At 36.9% G+C, this 17,549-nt stretch overlaps 1 pseudogene; it reads left to right on the forward strand.

Annotated features, from left to right (window-relative positions):
• The first annotated feature begins 7,753 nt into the window (after positions 1-7,753).
• On the forward strand, positions 7,754-9,153 carry LOC116905617 (annotated as a pseudogene).
• The last annotated feature ends 8,396 nt before the right edge of the window (positions 9,154-17,549 follow it).

Here is a 17,549-nt window from a genome sequence, read left to right on the forward strand (position 1 = left end):
ATGCTCCACTATGTTCTTCGTGGCCTTCTTTATAATAGCCAGAAGATGGAAAGATTCCAGATGCCCTTCAACAGAGGAATGGATTAAAAAAATATGGTATATCGACACAATGGAGTACTACTCAGCTATCAAAAACAGTAACTTCATAAAATTCATAGGGAAATGGAATGAACTAGAAAATATCATCCTGAGTGAGGTAATCAAATCACAGAACACCACAAATGGAATGCACTCACTGATAAGTGGATATTATCTCAAAAGGTCGAATTACCTAAGATCAATCCATATACCACATGAAGCTCTAGAAGAAGGATAACCAAACTGTGGATGCTCCCACCCCTTCTTAAAAGGGGGAAATAGCTATAGGAGGGGATATGGAAGCAAAGTTTAGTGCAGCAACTCAAGGAATGGCCATTCAGGGCCTGACCCTCATGTGGCCCATATATATATACAGTCACCCAAACTAGATAAGATTGATGAAGCTAAAAAATGCATGCTGAAAGGGAATGGATATAGATCTCTCCTGAGAGACACATCCAGAGCATGTCCAATACAGAGGTCAATGCTAGCAGCAAACCAGCGAACTGAGAATAGGACCCCTTAGGGGGAATTAGAAGAAGTATTGAAAGAATGGAAGGAGTTTGCAACCCATAAACAACAATGCCAACAACCAGAGCTTCCAGGGACTAAACCACTACTGAAAGCCTATGGACTGACCCAAGGCTCCAACTGCATATGTAGCCGTGAATAGCCTTGTTGGGACACCAGGGGAAGGAGAAGCCCTTGGTCCTGCCAAGGTTGGACCTCCAGTGCAGGGGGAATATGCGGGACAATAAGGGGGATGTATAGGGGGAACACTCATATGGGGGAGGGGAAGGGGAAGGAATGGGGGGCTTATGGACAGGAAACTGGGAAGGGGAATAAAGTTTGAAATGTAAGTAAAGAAATATATCTCATAAAATTAAAAATAATATATCAGGAAGCTGAGGGCAAAAGTGGATATAGGAAATCAATCATCACCAGTCCAGTCTTTATGAAAGTCATGTTAGCTAGTTCTCATTCCCTGACCATAAAATCCCTAGGTTAACTATTAAGTATACAACTTTCTGAACTTCAAACGATTCCCTAAGATTTTCTACATCAGAGCCAGTAGTGAAACCATCTTAACCTAGCTTCCTAAACAGCTTTGTTTTTTTTTTTGAAATGCTTTCTAAGAGTGGTGGTTGGAACTGACAATCTACATCTCTAAGTTCTTTCCCAGGATGGTGATCAAATCATTAATCTGTAGACAATGTCTGAAAGAGATCTAGCACTACTATCAGGAGTGCCAGAGATACTCTCCAGTCAGGGTCTGGAAGCCCCTTAGAGTTTTTCTACAATTGTTAAGTTATGAGGGAAGCGAGGGCAGCCAGCTGAGAGAACTCCATAACAGCATGAAGTTGTCAGGACACATAGTCCCAGGGGCCATGCCTTGACCAAAGATCAGTCATTGTGATTGTGCAAACCAGTGGGCACTGCATGAGTTCTAAATACATTTGTCATTCCTGCTGCATGACCCTCAGTAAAGTATTCTGGGAAATGCCCCCGGATAGAAAAGAATATGTAGTTTTACTGGTGTTTATGGTGTGTTATTTATGTGTCCTTAGCACATGTAACTATAATAAATATGCATATAGCTACATCATATAAATGCTCCCCTACTTTTTCACTCCTAATTTACTTCTGACCCTTTTTGTGATCATGAATACTTAGTTTCACCTTCACAGTTTCCCACTAACAAATCAAAAAATAGCTGCCTGCAGGATAAAGAAAGAAAGAAAGACATCTTTGCATGCAGACACCTAGCAGTACAAAAGCAAATGTTCCTTGGAATAGACAGTTCAAATGCTGGTTTCTGACAAGATTTTCCACTTAAACCCCCTCTTTTATTCTACTTAGGAAGTCTGTATTGCTTCCCCAGCAATCACTGGAGAAAGTAGAAATATATACCTGGGTAATTAGGCATTAATCCCAGTAATGGAACAGGCTTGCCTGCCCTTGACCACATCAGTACTCATCAGGAAGCCTTTCCGACATTTTAGTGAGAATTGTCTCTGTTTCTTGTCTTGCTCTGCCTCTTGTCAAGTTGAAAGAACACAGTGTTTCCTTGATTGGATCTTTGTTGTGAGGATGCTCTGATTCAGAGTTGTGGGAATAGTTGAAGATAAAAAGTTATCTAGAAACAAAATGCTGCCACTTTCAAAGACAATATCCTGCAGAGTAAGGCATTGATTATTCCTGGGGACCTTGTAAGAAGGCTTAATTAAAGCTCTTGGAACATCACACCTATTCATTTTGTGATGCACACGAGCAAATGTGAATAATACTTTCATGAAGGCAACCATATATGCAGCAACAGAAAGGACTGACTTGATTTCAGAAAAAAAAAGTCATTTATTACATTGCGGAATAGCAAAACAATTAGCACCTATGTCTGTACAGTCAATTCATAATAAATATTATAAACATATGATTTCTGATAACCAGACTATAGACTTTTTTAACTGTATGCAAGGGAAATTACCAAAGATATTACATCACACCCATTCTATTTACTGAATACAGAAACCCAAGTATTACCCAAACAAATTCTTGATGGAGTAATGCAGAAATCACTGAAGCTGGGAGTGAATGCTACGAATACAGAATTAAGTGGGGTCTCCTTATAAAGACAGAAATTCGTTAACTTATTGAGAATTATATTTTTGCTTAAAGGAGACTCTTAATGATAATAGAGGTAAGAAACAGAATATTCTAGCATCATTTCTATTACTATAATTAAAAAAGACCCTAGCCTAATGCAACTTGGAAAGAAAGGTGTTTTGTTTTGGTTTTGGTTGTTGCTTTGTTTTGTTTTGTTTTGGTTTGGTTTGGTTTTGGCTGAACAGTTATTTTCTATCATTGAGAAGAAGTCAAGAAACAAAGGGGGAAATGCAAGTAGCTGCATTTCCTCTATCACTAAGAATAGGAAAAATATGTATATATACTCATGGCATCTACTTACTTGCTGCTGATGCCTGTTTCTCCACTCTACACACAGTTCAAAGACTTTTCTCTGGCATTTATAGTAAATCTTCCAACTGAAGTAACAATGAACAGTTCTCCACAGACATGTTTACAAGCCAACCTGATCTAGACTATTCTTAATTAAGGTTCTCTTTGTAAATGATTCTAGGCTATGGCAAGTAGACATTTAAAAATCACAAAGCAATTGGAGGTTGCTGAGAATGACTAAAGGTCATAAGAATAGCTCATATTTGATAGGGAAACAAATTTAAACACAATGACTGAAAGAAACACAATGCCACAACCGTCTTGTTGATACTTTCTATTCAATGACTGGTCCCTTTGTTAAAGATCTTGAAATGAATAATGAAGCTACTTTCAAGAGCAGTATTCTTGAATATGGATGACACGACAGAAGACAAGGGGAACAGAAGATCATGAGGTACTCTGGGAACCAGCAAAGCACCTGGGCATGGATACAGCAAATTTGAGAAAATTCTTCACATCTTTAAAGAGTTGTTTCAAAAATTACCAAGATATCATGGTCACAAAGTGTATGCCATTTAACATCCTGGTTCTTTACAGAATAAAAAAGGGTGACATCAGCACCTTTGCTCAGCAGGAAGTACTTAGCCTGCATGTCATGTGTATCTGTAAAGAGTCTCAGTTCTAGGCGCTCAAACAGGATGGAAAGGACAATGGATGCTGTGAGATTGTCACTGGGCTTGTGGATTGTGCAAAGGAGATTGGGATTTAGCAGCACCAGCTAAAGAGGCAACCTGTTACAAGGGTATGCATGAACTGTGGTAGTTTCCATTTTTATGATGGCCACTAGCTTCAGGAGTACTTACTGAGATCCTGATTTTGACAAATAACCATTTGAGCAGGCCAATCAGCTTTGTGACTGTGCGTGTTGACTGGGTGTCTAAAACACCAGCATGAGAGTTACTGACACATTACAGATTTGCATGCTCACAGAATTTTCTGTATTGCTGTCACAGCCAGCTATATCTCCTCATTAAGGCATAGTTCTTGATGTTACGAGTGCATAAACACTGAAGTCCAACTAAGCTTTTTCCTTTTGGAAATGACTTTTTTTTGGTTAGGCATAAGTACAAAGCTAATTACAATAGAATACTGTAGAAGCCTATCTAAAATCCATTAAAAGTGGCAGGCCCACTTGATAAGATGTGAATAGCTATCTAATGAATTCGTTAGAACTTAAGCATTTTGAGTCTGAAGAATCAATGAATATACATGGGTTTTTCAGGGATTCTAGAAAAATATTTCACAATTGTTCTCTTTTAAGCTGAGAGTGAGCATTATTAAATATCAGTAATAAAAATTAAATATCAATAGATATACTCATGAATTGAAAATAAAGTTGAAGAAATAAAATATCTATATATGTAGGTTAATTATGAATATTGACCTAACTGAGTTGAAAGACCCAGAAAATGATTTGAGTTTGTAAGAACATTTCTATAAGAGATTATCTTTTGCATCTTGCACCTAAGTAAATATCCATTTTTCCTTAGGATAGGAATGCTTGTCCAATTCTCTGGTGCTTTATCAGGACAAAGAAGCATGTGGAAAGTGGAACTGGTAGATAGCTTTCAGCTAAAACATTTAGCTTCTCTTGGAGACATCAGAGCACCTGTTTATTATACTTGGAAGTGATATAATTGCCTGGTTCCCGTGTCTTTAGGCTCAGTATGGATTATCTGACCTGATTTCCTGTTTCTCTTCCCTGTGATGATAGGCAATGTTTTTCTTCTACTGGATAATGGCATGATCTGATTTCTTCGGAAATTTCTTCCTTCATATCTGTGTCTAATCTGTCTGTATTGGTGTTCACATCTATTTTATTCTTTCCACTTCTCTGGAGAACCATGACTAACACACAACTCAATGAGAAAGTTACTATTTCCAGGTTCAGAAAAAGTAAAGCTGCAAAAGAAGTAAGGTAGAGTCCTTTCTAATAATGTTGAAGAAGATAAAAAAATAAAGTGAGACAGACAGATGGATAGTTACATATATTTGTATAGACTACAGAGTTTATATCAGTTCAATCTATCAGACATGGCCGGATGAAAGGTAAAATCTCAAAATTACTTCCTAAATGTTTATCTTTAACTTTCAAAACAATACAGGGAAACAAATATCATCACATATTTATTTCCATGGAAGTCATGAGTATACATTTTCAGAGAAGGGGAGTACTCCCATCTAAGACATTGTTGATCTGTTTTGTGTGAATTGAAATGTAGCAATGTGCAAGAACTCTATTTTGGTAATAAAAAGGAGACATTACAAATTAAATGCCTTTTATTGAAGACTATTTGTTATAGACATATGCTAACCTAGATCATTTAATGGATTATTAGCTTAATTAAACAATCTATGTGCTTAATATTAACTTCTTTTTAATGTAATAATTATGGTGGAAGATTATAGGATGTCCAAGTGTGCTGGCTCACATCTACAATCCTAAGATTTGAGAGGCTGGATCAGGAAGATGGTAATCAGTTTGAGGCCATCCTGGACTAAATAGTCAGTGTTACATCAAACTGCGCTAGATTGAGACACTGCTCTAAAAATTATCCTATAAAGGACAAAAAATAATATCCAAAACCAGAAAACCCTTATAAGCAATGAAACACACACACACACACACACACACACACACACACACACACACACACACACGTACATGCACACATGTATGCCTATAGGCAAACATGCAAGCAAGTTCACACAAACACACAAACAAAAATATATTTATTTCTCATCCATCCTTAGACAAAATCATCAACTTGATATCTCAATGTCATTGTTAAAATAACTGGGAAAATTATGAGAGTAGGAATGTCATTTGCTGTGGTTCGACTTACAAGAAAATATAGAAATGAAGATTCAGAAGATAAAGTTATGGACTATAAGATCCAACTTTTCTGATACTTATTTTCTTCTCTTTCTGAGGAATTTGAATTAATATAAAGCACTGGCTAATTCTCAAGCTATTGTACAATGAGAAAAAAACATAGACCATAAAACTGAGTACATTGGTTAGTTCAGTGTTACTTCCTGTATACCACATGCCCTTCTCTCAAATACCTATAGCTTGCTAAAATTACTGAATTACTAAGGTTCTCTTTTCATTAGAATCTTGGCTTTCAAGAATATTTTTAATCTTTGAAATTTGAGCCATCTTCCTTTTTCTTACCTATAAAAGAAGCAAATAATCTACCTTGTGACAAAGACCATGTAAGTTCCGAATCTCAAGATTACATCTAATAAAAAACTTGACTTCTTCTATTTAGAGCCAAGCATTGTCAAATTGTGCAAAATATAACTCTCATTCTGGCTTCCCAAAAGTAGTGCATTTTAAAATTCTACACAATTTTCCTTCTGGTTGTTTGTCAGTTTACTTCAAAATCTATGTTACAAACTTAAATAAGAAAAGAATCTTAGAAATTATGGATGTTTTGGCATGGAATGAAATTAAGTCTATGGCATCCAGTTTTCTGGAAAAGAATGATGTTCATTTGTCTACATATTTTATAGATTCTTCTGTTAATGTCATTGGGATCTCAAACTCAGCTATTGGGTATTTAGTGCTGTAAAATAGTATAATTAATTTCTAAGTTCTTTTTCTGTTAGTTTTTCTAACATGCTAAAATACTGGACATGTGTTGTAAGTGTAAAGAATTTGAACCATCATACTTAATAATTTTCTACATTCAATGGGTGCAGAGCATGAAACTACTAATTTCATCTTGACAAAATATGGCACTTAAGTTAAAGCATTTTGTAAATAGCATTAGACTATAGCGCTCTGGTTTTCATCTCCATGTGCCATGAGGGAAGGTGGCTATATGCTCTTGATATTGTAAATATAAACACAAGTCAATAATTGATTTATAGCCTACTCCCATTCTCTAAGCTTTTTCTTACTGCCAATTTCACTGAATCCATGTTTCTGTATTGTCACATCATAAGGATAGGAAACAGTGAGTTATAGAGTAGAAAACTTGTGTGTTATTTGATGTTTTAAAATGTATTATAACAATGAATAAAAATGTAAACTTGAATTACTTCAAAAATATCTAAAAAATTAACTTAGAGAAAGAAGGGCTCCCATTTCAAGATAACAGGCCATCATGTCAGGGACCACAGGGCAGCATGAACACTATTCAGTTGCTTGCATTGTATCCACAATTGGGATGCAGAGAGAGATGAATACTGGTCCTCAGCTCCCTTAGTTTTCCTTACCAAGGACAGTTCTCCAGACCATCAAATAATGCCACCCAAAATTAAGAAGAGCATTTCCACCTCAGTTAAACTACTCTAGAAACTCTTCACAGACATACCTAGAAGTTTGCATCCACTGTGATTCTAAATACTATAGGGCTGGCCGCTAAGATTAACCATCAAAATTGACCATTATCAACCAAAAACTGGTTAGGGTCTATGGACTGATTGTCTATCATTATTTTTATTTTCAAAGGTTTTTCTTTTTTACATAGTATATATATATATATATATATATATATATATATATATATATTATAGTTAGGGCCAGAGTTGTGTTGAATATGATCAAAATATATGGTATAAGTCAACAACTTACAGCATAAGCAGTAGAGTTTGAGCCATTCTGGCACACGAGGTACTTGTTTCCTGTTTTCTAGCTCCTGCAGTGAAGATGCCCCACCCATCCCCAGCAGCCAAGCCCTCAAATTCCAAGAACCCATGAGTCTTCTTTGAGGTGGACATCAGCAGGGAGAGAGTTGGACGCATTGTTTTAGAATTGTTTGCAGATATTGTTACCAAAACAGCAGAAAAACTTTGTACATTGTGTACAGGAGAAAAAGGCATTGGATCCACAACTGGGAAATCTCTCCATTTTAAAGGATGCCCTTTCCACCGAATTATTAAGAAATTTATGATTCTGAGTCAAGACTTCTCAAATCAACATGGGACAGGAGGAGAAAGTATTTTTTTATTAGATATATTTCTTTATTTACATTTCAAATGTTATTCCCTTTCTTGGTTTCCTGTCCATAGCTTCCACCCTTCCCTCTCCCCCTCCCCCATAGAGGTGTTCCCCACATCCACTCCCTTACAGCCCTCCCCCAACTTTCTCCTGCACTGGGGGTCCACCCTTGGAAGGACCAAGGGTTTCCCCTTGCACTGGTGCCCTAACAAGTCTATTCTCTGCTACATATGCAGTTGCAGTCATGGGTCAGTCCATGTGTAGTCTTTGGGTAGTGGTTTAGTCCCTGGAAGCTCTGGTTGGTTGGCATTGTTATTCTTATTGGGTTGCAAAACCCTTTCAGCTCTTTCAATCCTTCCTCTAATTCCCCCAAAGGGGATCCTGTTCTCACTTCAGTGGTTTGCTGCTAGCATTGACTGTGGAGAAAGTATTTATGGTGAGAAGTTCGAAGATGAAAATTTTCATTATAAGCATAATTGGGAGAGGTTGCTGAGCATGGAAAATGCAGACCCCAATACAAATAGTTCTCAGTTCTCTATCATAGCAGTCCTAACTCCTCATTTGGATGGGAAACATGTGATGTTTGGTCAAGTAATAAAGGGACTAGGTGTGTGGCAAGGATGCTTGAAAAGGAAGAAGTGAATAGTGAAAAACCTATCAAACTGTTTGTTATTGCAGAATGTGGAGAATTGAAAGAAGGGCTCCAGCCACATATGTAGCAGAGGATGGCAGTGTTTGACATCTTGGTCCTGTGAAGGCTCATTTCCTCAGTGTAGGGTAATGCCAGGGTGGTGAGGTGGGTATGGGTGAGTGGGAGGAGTAGCATACTCATACAAGCAGGGGAAGGGTGTATGGGAGAGGGGGCAGAACCAGTACAGGGAATATTTCAAATGAAAATACATAAAATATCCAATACAGAAAAGAAAGAAGGAGATGACTGGGGAATGTTACCTAAAGATGTCTCTGGTGATAGCCACTCAGATTTCCACAAGGATACAGATATAAAATTAAAAGATGTAGATAAAATTTTATTAATGTTTGAAGACTTAAAACACATTGGAAATACCAATATCAAACATTGGCTGATCTTAAGAAGGTGCATGAGATAGTCCCAAGAGATAAAGCTAGCCAGGCAGAACTGCTTAAAGTCAAACAAACGATAAAGGCACAGAAAGATAAAGAGAAGGCAGTGTATGCAAAAATGTGTGCTTAATAAGGATTAAACTCTCCTTAACTATTATACATTGATTATATAAAAGACAATGTATATGACTGTCTACATGATCCCTGATGTGTTTCCCTTGATCTTCGTCATTGTTTACACAGCAGTGCTGACATAGGTCCCTTCTTAATAAAGTGCTATGAATGGAATGTACAGAATTCTCAATTCATTTAAAATGCTTAAAATTATGTAAATAGTAGTATACAAAATTCCTGTGGAAGGCATTTTGAAATAATTGTGTCTGTGTGATTTAGCCGAGTTATTAAGTACATATAGCCCTGACCCATTCCTGCTACTTTCTGTATAATTTTCATTGTATGTTAGGAGTATGTTTATCTAGTAAGTTATTAGTTTCATAATTTAATTTTATTTGTGCTGAGGGATACCCATTTTATTGCCCATTATTTATATAAACCTTCCTCTGATGTTCTTTAACCATCAGAGTTTATTTTGTAATAGAGTGTAGAAGGATAATCAAATTTCATTGTTTCCCTAAAGAAAGCTCATTAGTGCAAGGTCCTTTATGAACTGGTCAACAATTTTCTTATTGTTCTGTGAGGGTGGCACTTTCACACACCAGGCTTCTGTTGATCTCCTTGTTCATCTCAGAGCAGTAATTGTACTGGATAATGAGGTGCAGTTAATGATTGAAAGCACAGACAGAAATCTCAGTGACTAAAGAACTCTCAGAAACTGTAATAGGCTTCTCTCTTTGATTCATGGCATGCATAAAACTTATCCTTCTTTTAATCATGAATATTTTAACATTGTGTAGCTCTCTTCCAACTATACCCAGCTATGTCCTTCAAGTTTTTCAGCGAAGCATTTTTACCGTTTTTGAGTGCAACAAATATTTCAACTGACAGTTTTATTTTTCCTTTAGTCACTTTGACATCTCTGTACAGCAGTTTTTCTTGGTCACTTGCTAAAACAATTTATTCAGACTATACTTTTCAATAGTTGTCCCTTATTATGGTTCCAATATCTTTATTGTTAATGATGTACAGCTATATTTATAGCTATTCTGATATGACTTTACCTCATTTAAAATACATACATCATTTTGATTTATGGTATATTTTATTCATTTTGACATTATATAGTTACATTCCCTTTGTGTTTCCAGTAAAATTATTTTTCATTCTAGTCTGCCTATTTGAAAGTAGTGATTTGATTTGATTTCCTATGTAAATATGTATGCTTAATACACACATCTATATTTGCTAGTTTTCAATTGCCTTCATTGCTCTCTGTCTCTTCTCCCTTATTTATTTTCCATTTCTTCCCTATTTCTCTGTATTTTTTAATGGGTTACCTGCTTAATAAATCCAAAGAATACTACCATATGGGAATTCTGCTGTTAGAAATTCTTGCTAAATTTTAATAGCTATCTATTTATTTAGAATTAATTGTATCTTTCATGAAATAATAAAGAAATCTCAATAGAAGAAACATCTGATGTTACATAACATTATAGTATACAACACAATACACTATTAAAATATCAACTACCCTACAATTGTATTGATAAAAATTAACCCTGACTCAATATACAATGCTAGTTTAATTGCCACCAGTATGAAGTCCTCAGTTGAGTGTATGTGCACAGTTTTGTGCAGTTTCATGGGGAGTTTCTATTCTGTTCTTTTCTATTTGGTATTTGGTGTCTGTTTGTCTGTTTGCCTATTATACCCTGATATTTGATGGACATCTTTATTTTATTTTATTTTATTTTATTTATTTTATTGTGAAATTTTTCTACAATGATTTTGCTATAAATATTTCTAAGCTCTTTACTGGGGTTTCTTTTCCTTCCTCTGTATTTATTACCCATAGATTTGGTATCCTCATAACACCCCATATTTTCTGGATGCTTTGAGCCTAGATTTTTTTTTCACAATTAAATTGTTTTTGACAGAACTATCCATTTCTTCTACCTTGTCTTTAAGACCTGAAATTCTTTCATTCTTGCATTTTAAATTGTTGGTAAAGCTGACCCCTGAGGCTTATGTTTTATATTCTGAGTTTTTCATTTCCAGTTTTATATCACCTTCAATTTTCTTTAGGTATTCTGTATCTTTGTTAAATTCTTCTTTTAATGTCTTGGATCAGTTTTATTATCTCATTCATCTTTCTTCCTTCATGGTCTTCATTAAGGCATATAATCATGTCCACTTTAATGTCCTTGAACATATCCAAAATTACTATTTTGAAGTCCTTGTTTTGTATTTGGTTAAATTGCATTTCCTGGAGCCTATCACAGTTTGATTTATAGCTTCCGCAGGGAGCTGCTTTTGCTTAGTTGTTTATATTTGTGTTTTGGCATAGGAATCCAGGCATTAGAATTACTGTGTTTGAGATTTACTTCATTTAGATACCTGGTCTCATCTTTGTTGCATGGGTGCACCTTTTTGGTTTTTCGTTTGTTTGTTTTGCTTGTTTGTTTGTTTGTCTGTTTGTTGTTGCTAGTCCTGAATCTAGGTTCTTGCCAAGTAGAGGTTGTAGTGAAGAACCAGGGATACAGAGGGTCTGTATTAACAGACTATAGCCTAGGTGGTAAGGGTGTGCAGGGAGGAGGGACTACAAGTGCAGCCAAAAATTAACAATTCTGTCACCACAGGGGTTCCTCGCATGCCTCTGATTTTTCTTATACTTTCTTTTATACTTTCCAGATGTCATGCGTACATGCATCTGGATTTCTATCTACAATATTCTAGTTCTAAAAAAAATGAAGTAACTTAAATATGTTTAAGCGACTATCCCATACAACAGTGCGCAGGCCTAGGAAGACCCAGCACTCACCTGAAATCAGACCAGAGCTCCCCCTTTGCCATCTAGTATGCAGTACTCACTACCGAGCTGATAGTAGCACCGTGGATGTTCTATTTTATGTTTTCTCCTAGTGTTGGCTGTTGGTTTATGTGAGGCTGTAGGGGCATTTATTCTATGCCCATTTAGACATTTTAAAGGAAAGCCTGAAATTGTTTCTAACACCAGAAACTGGTTGCTATATAGACTATTTAATGCTGAATGTAAGTCAGCGGTCATACTTTTTCTAACAAAAGAATATGCCATCTTTAAATCTCCATAGGTTCGTGAATCTTCTCAACACGTTATTGCATGTGTGTTTAAATTGTAATGTTCCCTCTAAAAATATTGCAGTATCTATTATCCCCACTACAGTCGGCACATCTGAGGTCTTACCATCTCACCTGAGTTTGCATACCAAGTTAGAAAGCCTGCATGTGCTTATTAACTTTTAACCCTATGCTAAACTTGTTTTATTCAGGAAGCAGCAGGCAGTAATTTAGTTGCCTGGCTGTACATCACTGAAGAAGTGTATCTTAATGCTTTATACAGGAATCTCCTTTTGTAGTTTCAAGGTAATAATAGCAGAAGTGGCAGAAAACCTGTTCTGAGCCCTTACTGTATATGTGCAACTCGGCAAAGCACTTAACAAGTGGCTCCATTTCATTCTCACAGCAAGCCTGTGGGCTAGTAACATTATTATCCCTGTTTTACCAATGAGAAAATTGAGGCTCATGGAGATTTTCCTGTCTGCTGAAGGCTTTTGCCGTGAAGATGGAGCTGAATCTTAAATGAGATATGAATATCAACAGTCTAAGGCTCTGCTGTGCTCTGGATAACTGTCTTTAACCCTTTATGTTGAGCACAAGAAAAAAAGTCGAATATATATAAACAAGCTGTAGTCAAGCATGTTTTTAAGTGAATGACAGCCATCTTATGTTCAAGTCTATACAGAGTCATTTAAAAGACAATGGAAGTCTGCAGATCAATGGCAACAGTTTGAAAATTTGAGGTGAATGAATTATGAGTCTAATGTAGCTTTTGCATCAAAACTGAGGTGTAGGTGCTAGTCAATAAAGCCTGCTTGGCTAACCAGAGGGCATCAAAGAGAAGATTAGCACAAAAAGTTATCACTAACCTTAACTAAAGTTGATAATTATAGTGACTAGAGTTCTTTAAGAGTTACTCTAACAGCCCATCGATTTATTTGCAGCAGTGAACTAGGGAAAGCAAGTCTCATATTACACCAAAGGTGAAAAGAAGGAATACATAATGAACAACTTGATAGAATGTAATGGATTCTTTCAAGAGATCAGAGATGAGGTCAGATTATTATGGGATGTCTGCTGTGAGTCCTGTTTTAAAGGTGGGAACAGGAGGCAGGTTTCCTAAAGCACTCATTGCTGTTCCTTGTCAAGAAGGCACATGTGGCGCCTATCAATGTTGTTCAGTGTTGTAGCAGCTTCACTGTGTGGAAATTAATTTGAAGCTCTCTTCTGGAAAAGTGCTGTCTACTGTTACTACACCGACCCTTGATTGTGCTAACCAAAAATGTCCATCTCCATAAGAGACACAGAGCCTGAAAAAGCCTCTGGTTTCAGAGGCAAAGACATGGAAATCTTCAGAGGAAAAGGAATGTAGTTGGTCATGTCAGTCAGCTGCAGTGACTAAGCCACAGAGTGAGTACCTCAAACAACAAACATTCATTTCTCACAAGTGTGGGAACTAAGTGGTCCAAAATCAAGCTTGATTCAACCTTAGGTTTCACAAATGCCCGTTTTCTGCTTGGTTAATGATTCACTTTTCAATATGTCCTCAGATGTAGAAGTGAGAGGAAAGAAGAAGAGTGGGCCTCCTTCTCTTTTACACAGGGATAAATTTAGTTTCCAAGGACTTCATTCTCACAACTTGATGTCATGCAGTATCCTCACCATGGACTCAATGACTTGAGTATATAAGTTGTATTACTCCATGGCCAGGAAATAAAACTATAACAACAACAACAACAACAAAATTTAATTCATCGCTAGCATGCTAACATCTTAAAGAAAGATAGTACACACTCCCTCCAGTAGGTAGTCACAGCCCCTAGTTGGGTGATGGGGCTACCCACTCATCTCAAAATGTTTAACCCAGAAAAGTTCCTGTCCAATGGAAAGATACGGACAAAAAAAATGAAACAGAGACTGAAGGAAAGGCCATCCAGAGACCACCCCACCTAGGGATCCATCTCGTCTGCACAAACCAAGCCCCAATACTATTGCTGATACCAAGAAATGCTTGCTGACAGGAGTTTGGCATGGCTGTTCCCTGAGAGTTTTTACCAGCACTTAGCAATACAGATGCAGAGATACTCAAAGCTAAGCATTGGTCTGAGCCCAGGGACCCCAATGAAAGATCTAGGAGAAAATCTGAAGGAGGGTAAGGGGACAGCAGCCCCATAGGAACAATAATATCAACTAACTGGACCATCCAGAGCTCCCAGAGACTAAACCACTAACCAAAGATTAAATATACATGGAGGGATCCATGGCTCCAGATACATATGTAGCAGAGGATGGCCTTATCTGACCTCAATGGGAGGGGAGGCCCTTGGTCCTGTGGAGGTTTGATGACCCAGAATAAGGGGATGCTAGAGTGGTAAGGCAGGAATGGGTGAGTAGTTAGAGGAACACCCCCATAGAGGCAAAGGGGAGAAAAAAGGGGAACAGGATGTGGGAGTTGTGGAGGGGTAACCAGGAAAGGGGATAACATTTGAAATATAAACAAATAAAATGATTAATAAAAATAAATAGTAAAGAAATGAAAGATAATCAACCAAATGAACCACTCTTACATTAGTAGAATAAAACTATCTGCAAATAATTATTTAAAATACTAATGGCTATCATTCCCCAAACATAGGATATTCACAGCATTGAGTACTTCGTATATATCAAAAGTAACCCCCACCTTAAAACTACAAGGTAAATGACTGTATCCTTACATAAAAAAAAACAATTAAACTGGGGCCCAGAAATGTAAGATATTTTAGTTATATTTCTATATATCCCAATGAACAGAACTAAGGCAAACCAATTTTTATAAAGCAAGCTTAAGATGTTTTCCAAACATACTTCTTTTAAGGTTTGTTGGAATGGGTAAATATCATAACAAAAGCCATGGGAACTGCCATTATTCTTCTCATGTTCTCCCTGCACAAGAGAATTGTGGGGATTTTCCTTGGTTACCTTATTTGAGTAGGCAGATAGATAAAGCATTAGTAGAACAGAGTTTCAGAAATTACTTCCTTGCTAGACCTGTATAAAACAATACTTAATTAATTAATAGATGAGAGAGATAGATGAAGAGAGTACAATGTGGCCTGATATAAAAGTGATTGCCTATTGCATTAGAGTAATAAAAAAATAAGACATAAACTCTTCTTTAGGTTTGTCAAACAATTAGCCCTATTTATTAACTATTGTGGTGGAAGTAATGAGCACTAAGGGATCTCGTGATTATACTACTTTAATTCTAGTGGCTAAGGCACAAGTTCAATTGCACCCTAACATCCATTTAAAAGTCTGAGTCAACCTGGGTGATGATGAGTTTATCTAGCACAGCACATTGAAGCTGTAAGGTAATTTTTTAAATAAGATTTTACTTTAAAGCGTGGGAACAGACTTGTTGGTGAAACTTTGCAGATATAGCTTTCTATGTTAACTAGTAAACACAATTTGATAGAAATATCTCTATTTCTCTGGATCTTACAATCTTTCTACCCTGTTTTCTGCAATATTCCTTGAGCCTTAAGTGTGGGAGTGCGTTTTAGATGAATCTATTTGCACTGGGTTTCAAAGCCCTGAAATTTGATTGGATTTGTTTGTTTTAAGTTGGTAGTTGTCTCTGCTTCTTGTGTATTTTCCTTGATGAGCTGGGAAGACAAATGTTTGTCAATTGCTCTTAAGTATTATGCTTGCTTAGTAAAGGATAGTTGTAGATTCTCTTCAAATAGCCATGACTTCCTTAACATTGAGGAGTTAGTGTTTTTTTCAACACCAGAGTGACATCTCTCTTGTGCAAGAGATCTTGAGTTCAAACAGAAAGATCTTTTTGTTACCACCAAGGCAAGTGTGCTGCTAGAACATGTAAAAGTTTATCTTTACATGCTAGTGATTCATAGACATTGTAGTTGAGTTGGATTGTTAATTGTCTCCCTTTTTTGAAGCTTGCTTTGTGCCTTTTGGTGGTATAAAAGCTAGTTTTCAGAGAGGTTCACCAACACGAGGTTGCAAATGTAAGCTGAAAAAGATGAGCCCAAAGAAACATACTAAAATGCACAGGGAAAAAACACACAGTACACAACCTTATCTTAAGAACTATACTTCCAATTTCTATCTAGGTCCAGAACTGACCCTATGACACAGCTACCAGATTTCTCAGAGAGGTAGCCAGATTCTCAGAAGAGAAGACAATCCTGAGAGTACAGGTAAGATTACCACTTCTGCTCACATTCCTGGACCAAGAGGAACCTGCCTAGAGACCTCTGGAAACACAAAGCAAGGAGCAGTCTGGGAGAGGATCCTTCCTGTTTCTGCCTGTACCCAGAGCTGACCTTGCGACACAGCACTCTGTACCCAGATCCCACTTGGAGAAAGAGAGTCTCTAGGAGTGCTGACACACAAGGTTAAGCCACTGTCAGAGACAGCAAGACTAACACCAAAGCTTAGCAGATGGTGAGAAGCAAGGGCAAGAACATAAGCAACAGAAACCAAGGCCACTTGGTATCATCGGACCCCAGTTCCCCCACCACAGCAAGACCTGAATACCCTAACTCACTGGAAAAGCTAGATTTGATTTAAAATCACAACTCATGATAATGTTAGAGAAGTTTAAAAAGTACAAAAATAGCTCCCTTAAAGAAATACAGAACAACACAGGTAAACAGGTAGAAGCACTTAAAGATAAAACACAAAAATCCCTTAAAGAATTACAGGAAAACATAACAAAACAAGTGGAGGAATTGAAGAAAACCATCCAGGATTTAAAAATGAAAATACTGAAACGCTTAAAGGAATCACAAAAGAAGGCAACCCTGGACATAGAAATCCTAGGAAAGAGATCTGGATTAATAGATGCAAGTGTTATCAACAGAATACAAGAGATAGAAGAGAGAGTCTCAGGGGCAGAAGATACCATAGAAAACACTGACACAACTGCCAAGGAAAATGCAAAATGCAAAAAGGTCCTAACCCAAAACATCTAGGAAATGCAGGACACAATGAGAAGATGAAACCTAAGAATAATAGGCATAGAAGAGAACAAAGTTTCCCAACCTAGTCAGTAAATATCTTCAACAAGATTATAGAAGAAAACTTTTCTAACCTAAAGAAAGAGAAACCCATAACTATATAAGAAGCCTACAGAATTCCAAATAGATTGGACGAGAAAAGAAATCTCTCCCATTACATAATAGATAAAACACCAAATAAA

This window comes from Rattus rattus, chromosome 7, assembly GCF_011064425.1.
Source record: "Rattus rattus isolate New Zealand chromosome 7, Rrattus_CSIRO_v1, whole genome shotgun sequence".
NCBI classification, from domain to species: Eukaryota; Metazoa; Chordata; class Mammalia; order Rodentia; family Muridae; genus Rattus; species Rattus rattus.